At 37.4% G+C, this 8099-nt stretch overlaps 1 non-coding gene across 1 annotated transcript; it reads right to left on the bottom strand.

Annotated features, from left to right (window-relative positions):
• Positions 1-6569: 6569 nt before the first annotated feature.
• Positions 6570-6674, bottom strand: LOC136124006 (U6 spliceosomal RNA). The gene has a single exon (XR_010655955.1). It is a non-coding gene; the product is annotated as a U6 spliceosomal RNA (small nuclear RNA).
• Between the last annotated feature and the right edge of the window lie 1425 nt (positions 6675-8099).

Here is an 8099-nt window from a genome sequence, read left to right as displayed (position 1 = left end):
CTAAGCTCATAGTTTATTTATTCCTAGGAAATCGGTATGCTTACAGATGATTTTAACGACAAGGACTAAAGTGAAAATAAAGTAATATTTGCTGTTTCTTCAAATGCACTATCATGTTAGAATTCATTCCTGTTAATTAATAATAATAATATTCATTTAATATTAGTATTCATATTTCATTTGATTATTTCTCTTTAGCTAATATTTATAAATGTTTTGCATATGGCTAACACTATAAAGGTAAGGTGACACTGAACTTAATCCTATGATATAAGTACTACAGTTATTTCCAATTTACAGCTGAAATTAGGGCTAAGGGTGTATTTTTAAACATTTAGACAGTTAAGAACCGTGAGGTACTAGGCTTGGCTTATTTGAGGTCACTGTGCACATAAGTGAAAGAACTAGTTTTCCTGACACTAGAGTTAGGAATACACACCTCTCAGGTTTTCTATAAATGCCAGCTTAAGCCATCTAAATTGAAGCCCATGGTGACCTCTGACATTAGATATTAGGTTTATTAATATTTAAATGTAAAGTCCTATAATTATATTCTTATTCTTACTAGATCAATTAATTCATTCATCGAATATGTAACATACTGCTAGGATTTGAGGGTACAAAAATGACTAAGACTTAACTCCTCAAGGCGTGTTAATAACACATAGAAACTGATTGTGGAGACTGTCTTTTTTGTGATAGTCTTACCTCGAGATAAAATGGAATAACAGTTACACACTTCAGATGTCTCATATACACAAGGGCTGATTTGAGGGCAGAAGTTGTACTGAACGCAGACATGCTGCTTTCTGGCTGGAAATCAAAAGCCCACACAAAACAGCCCTCTTTTCTGACGACAGGAAGAGAGTAAGTGGTCCCAGCTAGAAGTGCAAATTAAAACAACCGGAAATCACTATATACATATTCAAATGGCTAAAATAAACTATAGTTACAACACCAAATACTGTCAAGGATGTAGAGAGAGTGGCTCTCTTATACATTACTGGTGCGAATGCAAAATGGTACAGCCACTCTGGAAGTCAGTTTAGTGCTTTCTTAAATTAAGCATGCAGCTGCCATATGACCCAGCAATTGCACTCCTAGGTATTTATCACAGAGGACTGAACACTTATATACATACAAGAACCTATACACAAATGTCTATAGAAACTTTATTATTAATAGCCCCCAAATGGAAACAATTCAGATGTCTTCAGTAGGTAAGTGGTTCAACAAACTCACATACGACTTAGCAACAAAAGGGAACAAAATATCGATACATGCAACAATCTGGATGAATCTCCAAGAAGATGCTCCATGAAAAAAATCCACTCACAAAAGATTAAATACAGTATTATTCCATCTATATAGCATTATTGAAATAACAAGTTATAGGAATGAAGGCCAGATTACTGGTTGCCAGGGGTTAACAAGGGGACCAGGAGATGGGGAGGCGGTGGATGAGAAGAAAGTGGATGTGACTATAAAAGGGAAACATAAACGATACTTGTAGTGATGGAACATTCTGTATCTTGACTACACCGATGTTGCACAACACTGGTCGTGATATTGTACTACAGTTCTGCAAGATGTTACCATTAGGTGAAACTAGGTAAGGGATATGTGGCATCTCTCTGAATTATTTCTTACAACTGCATACAAATCTTTATTTTCTATCTGAAAATAAAAAGGGTAATTAAAAATTTAAAAAATAGGGCTTCCCTGGTGGCACAGTGGTTAAGAATCCACCTGTCAATGCAGGGGACACGGGTTCAAGCCCTGGTCTGGGAAGATCCCACATGCCACAGAACAACTAAGCCCACGTGCCACAACTACTGAAGCCTGCATGCCTAGAGCCCATGCTCTGCAACAAGAGAACCCACCGCAATGAGAAGCCCGCGCACCGCAACAAAGAGTCGCCCCCACTCGCCACAACTAAAGAAAGCCCGCACACAGCTACAAAGACCCAACGCAGCCATAAATAAATAAATAAATAAATAAATAAATAAATAAATAATCTGTCTATCTTAAAAAAAATACTGAAAATTAAAAATTAACTAACTGGTCTGGGTATTTCTTACCAGAACCCTCTCTCTTGGGCAAGAGAAATTCACATTATGTAGAAAATAGCAAGGAACGTCTCAGCAAAGGAAAAGACGAAGGCAAGAATTGAAGGGAAAGCTGTGGAAGGGGCAGTTCCTGGGGAACAGAAAATCAGGAAGGAGCTGTGTTATCAAGATGACAGACGTTTCCACACTACACCATCCCTCCTTCTGGTCTGGAGGAGACCAGACTTCAGAAAGGAATAGTGTCCTGAGGCCCACAGGGAAGTTCAGGACAAAGCACTGGGATTGAGGTTCTGAGAAGATCCCTGAACCTCAGTAGGGAACGGAGAAGAACCAGCCAAAGCTTCCGAAGGGCTGTTCTTGACTGCACAATGAGCACAAGCATGTCAGCAAGTACTGGTGGGACCAACAAGCAAAAGAAATTCCAAGTATCTTCTGAACTCTATGAAGATCCCAGATCCACTGCACACGTGTTGGTGGGGAGGGAAATAAGGAGAGGGAAACTGGATTTTCTACACATACCAAATTGATGGGAACTAAGAACGTGATTTCAATTTATTTTAGAAAAATAAAGCAAGTTAGTATTTTGTTGTTGCTGTTGAAGTTGTTGTTATCCTCCAGAAACATGGAGTAAAATTCATATCTGCCAGTAGATGTCCCAAAATCTTTTCTTACTGATGGACTGCACAAGGGAAGATGTGGATTTACATAATTTCAAGAATCGTATCTTCTTTATATTATCAGGAGTAAATAGCCTGTATCACTTAGACAAAATGGCTAGAGTTTTCAAAGCCAGGATTTCCTTTCTTAATTTTGATGATCCCAAGTTGAATATTTTTACATTCTAGAAAGAGTGAGGGTTTCTATTTATTGTGTGCTTTCCTTTGAATGACTTTTTATAGACTGGAATGGTCATAGGCTTATTAGCCATGGGGCTGTGCCTAAGATAATTAGTTAGACAAACAGAAGGATTAAAGGAAATCTCTATGCAGGTAATGGGGATCCAAACTATTATACTTTTCAGAGATGAATAAGCTTTATGTAGATACTAAACCATTTCTTACTATATTAGTAATTTAATTCAATATACTTTAATATTAAACCTCTATAAAATGTTAACAGAATAAAGTTATCCTGTTATGTTTTGAGGCACAAGTGAACACTTTCTGTGGCTTTTATGATGAAACTTATTTTCCCTTTGAAGTTGAAGTTACTCCAAAATTACTCCCAACTGGTGGGCACTTTTTCCCACAAGGAGGACAAGAAATTCACTAATTATTCTGAGTTCCTTGGCAACCAGACTTACCTATTTTAGACTTACTTTGAGAATTGGTAGTGGGTGAATAGTGTCCCTCCACAATTCATGTCTACTCATAACCTACTTCTGTTCTCCATGGAGCATGTTGACTTATGGAGCTTTGAGGAACAGCCAAGTGGTTCTCTAACTGCTTTTTCAGCTAACTGGGAGAGAAGCTGTTAAACTAGTTGAATGTATTCTTAAATCATTCAGTGCCCTTCTTGTTAAGAAGGAAAATTGATTTCCTCAACTCTGAACCATAGCTAGCAGGAATTGCTGTTGATTAGGAAGACCGTGGTAGCAGAAAAAGAGACAATCAGCTGAGAACATGATGAAGAGGAAGCATCCAGTCTAACTACAGCTTATTTTCTAGTTGTGTTTCCACCTAGCTCATTTGTGAAATTAGTAATTCTGGCATTTAAAAAATATTTTGGTATTATTTCTATATTTATTGATATGATGCAATGTTCTCATCTCTTTGTGGGAGGGGTAAAAAGGAAACTGTCAATGTATGGTAATATTTGTTTTACCAAGAATGATAGGATTTTATGGACATTACCATTATATTCTAAGAATATTTTAAAAATATAAATGGGATGACCATAGGAATGGAGCTCAAAGGGAGATTTGGGGAAAAGGTGGAAATAAAACTGGAATTAAGAGGGCTTTTTCATTCTTATTTATTTACTTATTTATGTATTTATTTATTTTTGGTTTGTTTATAAGATCAATTTATCTTTACTGAAAACAAAGTAGCCAATTGGATATCCTAGGCCGTAACCCTTAAGAAAACTGAGCCTGGCACATAAGACTGGTTCTCTAGTAGAAGAGCCAGGGAAACATCATAGTAATTCTGTTCAACCCAGCTAGGTCCCTCCTAAGTGGAAATGGCAGACATTTCTCAGCTGGTGGGTACCATCTCTTGATGGAGAGGACAGTGGAGAAGGAAACAGGGTTTCCTGGCCCCCTTCATCACTGCCTTTCCTAATTGCTGCCCACAGGTTGCTCCTCAGGCTGGGGGCTCAACACCTCACCAGTCTGCCGTGGAAGGACACAGTATCTGCATAGATGGAGAAAATGTTTTCTCGTAGATCTGCTCTAATTGCGAGATTTTTGCAATCATTTTTCAAGATTTCTGACATGTCTCATTATGTAACTTATTGCTGGCCTCCAAAACATCAATTCATTAAAAAACCCCAAAGAAAAGAAGAACATAAATTATTGAACTTAGCATTATAACAGTTTGCACAGCTAAAGAATTAAACATTTACTGATTTTGTTAGTGTAAGCTTTCAGATTCATATTTCACAAATGACAAAGAGCTTAAAGCTTATCCCTTGAAGAACAGGTCATACTTTGACAGTGCTGTAATGTTAAAAATTTATTGGAATAATGTTCTTTTCTATGACTTTACAATTTGTGGTTTACACTTTCAAAATTGGAACAGGTCACAGAAAATAGTCCACCCAGTCACCTTTGCAATTCATGTGCCCCTGTTCTTCCTCTCATCCATTACAAAACGTTTGTTTTCCAAGGATCAATACATTCCAAAGAATCTCAAGGAAAAATAAGTCACTTAGAAGGGTATTAGTCATGGCATAAAGTAGCAGAGATTGTATCGTAGATATCATTATTTTTCTGAGGTCCATCAACCAGGTCTGTGAGTAGATGCATGCTTGTGTGTGTGTCTGTGTGTGTGTGTGTGTGTGTGTGTGTTCATGTGTGTGTTTCTGTGCATGCATTTGTGTGAGTGCAAAGGAGAGGGAATAAGAAAAATTCATTTGCATGAAGAAGGGAATATAAAATATAAATTAGGCACTTCATTTAATTTTTTATTACATTTCTTATTGACTCTCTTCCTCCTTTAGGATCCAAACTCCATGGAGAGAGGACTCAATCTGTTCTGTCACTGCTGTAGGCTCAGTGAATAGAACAGTACCGGTCACTCAAAGCCCATAGTTTACCTTAGTGTTCACTCCTTTTTAAAAAAAAAAAAATTTTATTAGCATATAGTTGATTTACAATGTTGTGTTAGTTTCTGCTCTAGTATACACATATCCACTCTTTTTTAGATTATTTTCCCATATAGGTCATTACAGAGTATTGAGTTAGGTTCCCTGTGCTATACAGTAGGTCCTTATTAGTTATCTATTTTATATATAGTAGGGTGTATATGTCAATCTCAATCTCCCAATTTATCCCTCCCCCGCTTTCTCCCTTGGTAACCATAAGTTTATTTTCTACATCTGTGACTCTATTTCTGTTTCGTAAATAAGTTCATTTGTACCATTGTGGTGTTATATGTTTTATGGGTTTTGATAATTGTAATGACATGTTTTCATAGAGAATACTTTCACTGCCTTAAAAATCCTCTGTGCTCCACCTACGTATCCCTTCCTTTCCTCTAGCCCCTGGCAACCACTGCTCCTTTTTTTTTTTTTTTTTTTTTATGCGGTACGCGGGCCTCTCACTGTTGTGGCCTCTCCCGTTGTGGAGCACAGGCTCCAGATGCGCAGGCTCAACGGCCATGGCTCATGGGCCCAGCCGCTCCGCGGCATGTGGGATCTTCCCGGACTGGGGCAGGAACCCATGTCCCCTGCATAAGCAGGCGGACTCTCAACCACTGCGCCACCAGGGAAGCCCCACTGCTCTTTTTTTTTTTTAACTGGCTCCATAGTTCTGCCTTTTCTAGAATATCTTATATCAGGATTCATACAGGACGTAGCCTTTCAGATTGGCTTCTTTCACTTAGTATTATGCATTTAAGTTTCTTCCATGTCTTGTCATGGCTTGATAGCTCACTGAATAATATTCCATTGTCTGGATACATCACAGTTTATCCATTTACCTACTGAAGTTCTATGAATAGAACTGTTATAAATATCCATGTGCAGGTTTCTGCATGGACACAGGCTTTCCACTCATTTGGGTAAATACCAAGGAATGTGACTGCTGATCTTATGGTGGGAATATGTTTATTTTTATAAGAAACCGTCAAACAGTCTTCCAAGGTGCTTGTACCATTTTGCGTTCCCACCAGCATGAAGCTGTGTTTTCTCTGTTGCTCCACATTCTTGCCAGATTTTGATGTCGCCAATGCTTGGGATTTTAGTTACTCTAATGCATATGTAGTGGAAACAATCTCATATTTTAAAATTTGCAATTCTCTAATGATGTATGATTTATATTTTCATATGCTTATTGGAAAAAATATGAAATGTATCATAAATTTATATCATCCTTGAACAGAGGACATGCTTATCTTCTCTGTATGATTCCAATTTTGGTATATGTGCTTCCAATGTGAGCACTGTCCTTTCTTTTGTTTCCCAAGATGAAGGGTGTAATGGCTAAAACAAACATGTAACCATAAGATAAATTGGAGTTTTATCTTCAGCCGTTGACTGAAGAGTCATGTTTATTTCTATAAAATATAAATAAGATGAGACCTGTGAATGGAGAAGGAGCAAGAGATATCTAGAAATGCAGAAGAGAAAAAAACAGTAGGAAGAAGGCATACTTTCAGACAGAGCCACAAAGGTACCCTAGGTTCAATGGGTGCAGACAAAAAACAAGGCAGGTTTTTAGAAGAAAATTATTTTTTAAAATGGGGGCAGAGAAGTAATTAGAACTTAGCTTTAGAAACACTTAACAAGCTTTCTTCCAATATTTTACTTTCACCTTTTCCTCCTGCCTCAAGCCCTGTTTACACAGAGTTTAGGAAAACAGTGTGACTCCACACTTGTAAAAAAATAATCAAATTGTTTAGGACAGGAATATTACCTTAAACTCATAATTGCACACCTATATTTTCAGAAGTGTGAGATTCCATACCATGTACCAGGCTCTGTTTTGGCACTGAGAATAAAAAATGGAGCAAAACACATTTCCTGTTTCAGTGGAAGTTATACCTCAGTGGCGGGAAGCAAACTATATATATATATATATGTAGTATATGTAGAGCATTATATTATATATATAATGTAGAGCAATAAAGCAGGTAAGTTGGAAAGCTAACACTGATGTAGCTCATTGTTCTATCGAGATTTACTGGGATTTTCTTTTAATATCTTATCTGAGAAGAGTCCTGAAGCAGATGCCAAATTTGGCCACGCCCTGGGCCAAGGACACTTCAGATGAAGAAATAACAAATGCAAAGTCTAGGAGCAGAACTGCCTTGGCCTGTTCACAGAACAGCAAGGAGGCTTGTGTGACTGAAATAATGGTAAAAGAAGCTTGTATTTTGAGCTAAATGGGCAAGAAGAGAAGTGAAAAAGTTGAGGTAAGAGATGTAAGCGAGAAAATTATATAGGGCTGTGTAGGTCTTAGAAATAACTTACAGTTTTCCTGAGAGTAAGATATGAAAATGCAATCAACCAATTTGTCCTACATGGCATTTACAGCACACTCCATCCAAAAAAGCAGAATGCATTCACATGCTCATAAATCATTACCAAGATTGATCACATTGTGGACAATGAGATAAGTATCATTAATTTAAAAGTGGTTCCTTTTCTCATTTTTTCAAACTTGTTAATTTTTTATACAATTTTAAAGGTTACTTTTCATTTACAGTTATTTCAAAATATTGGCTATATTCCCCGTGTTGTACAATGAATCCTTTAGCTTGTCTTACACCTAATTGTTTGTACCTCTGACTTCCCCACCCCTATGTTGCCCCTTCCCCCTTCTCCTCACTGGTAACCATTAGTTTGTTCTCTGTATCTGTGAGTCTG

Source organism: Phocoena phocoena, chromosome 5 (assembly GCF_963924675.1).
Source record: "Phocoena phocoena chromosome 5, mPhoPho1.1, whole genome shotgun sequence".
NCBI classification, from domain to species: Eukaryota; Metazoa; Chordata; class Mammalia; order Artiodactyla; family Phocoenidae; genus Phocoena; species Phocoena phocoena.
This window is presented reverse-complemented; position numbering and strand designations above follow the sequence as displayed.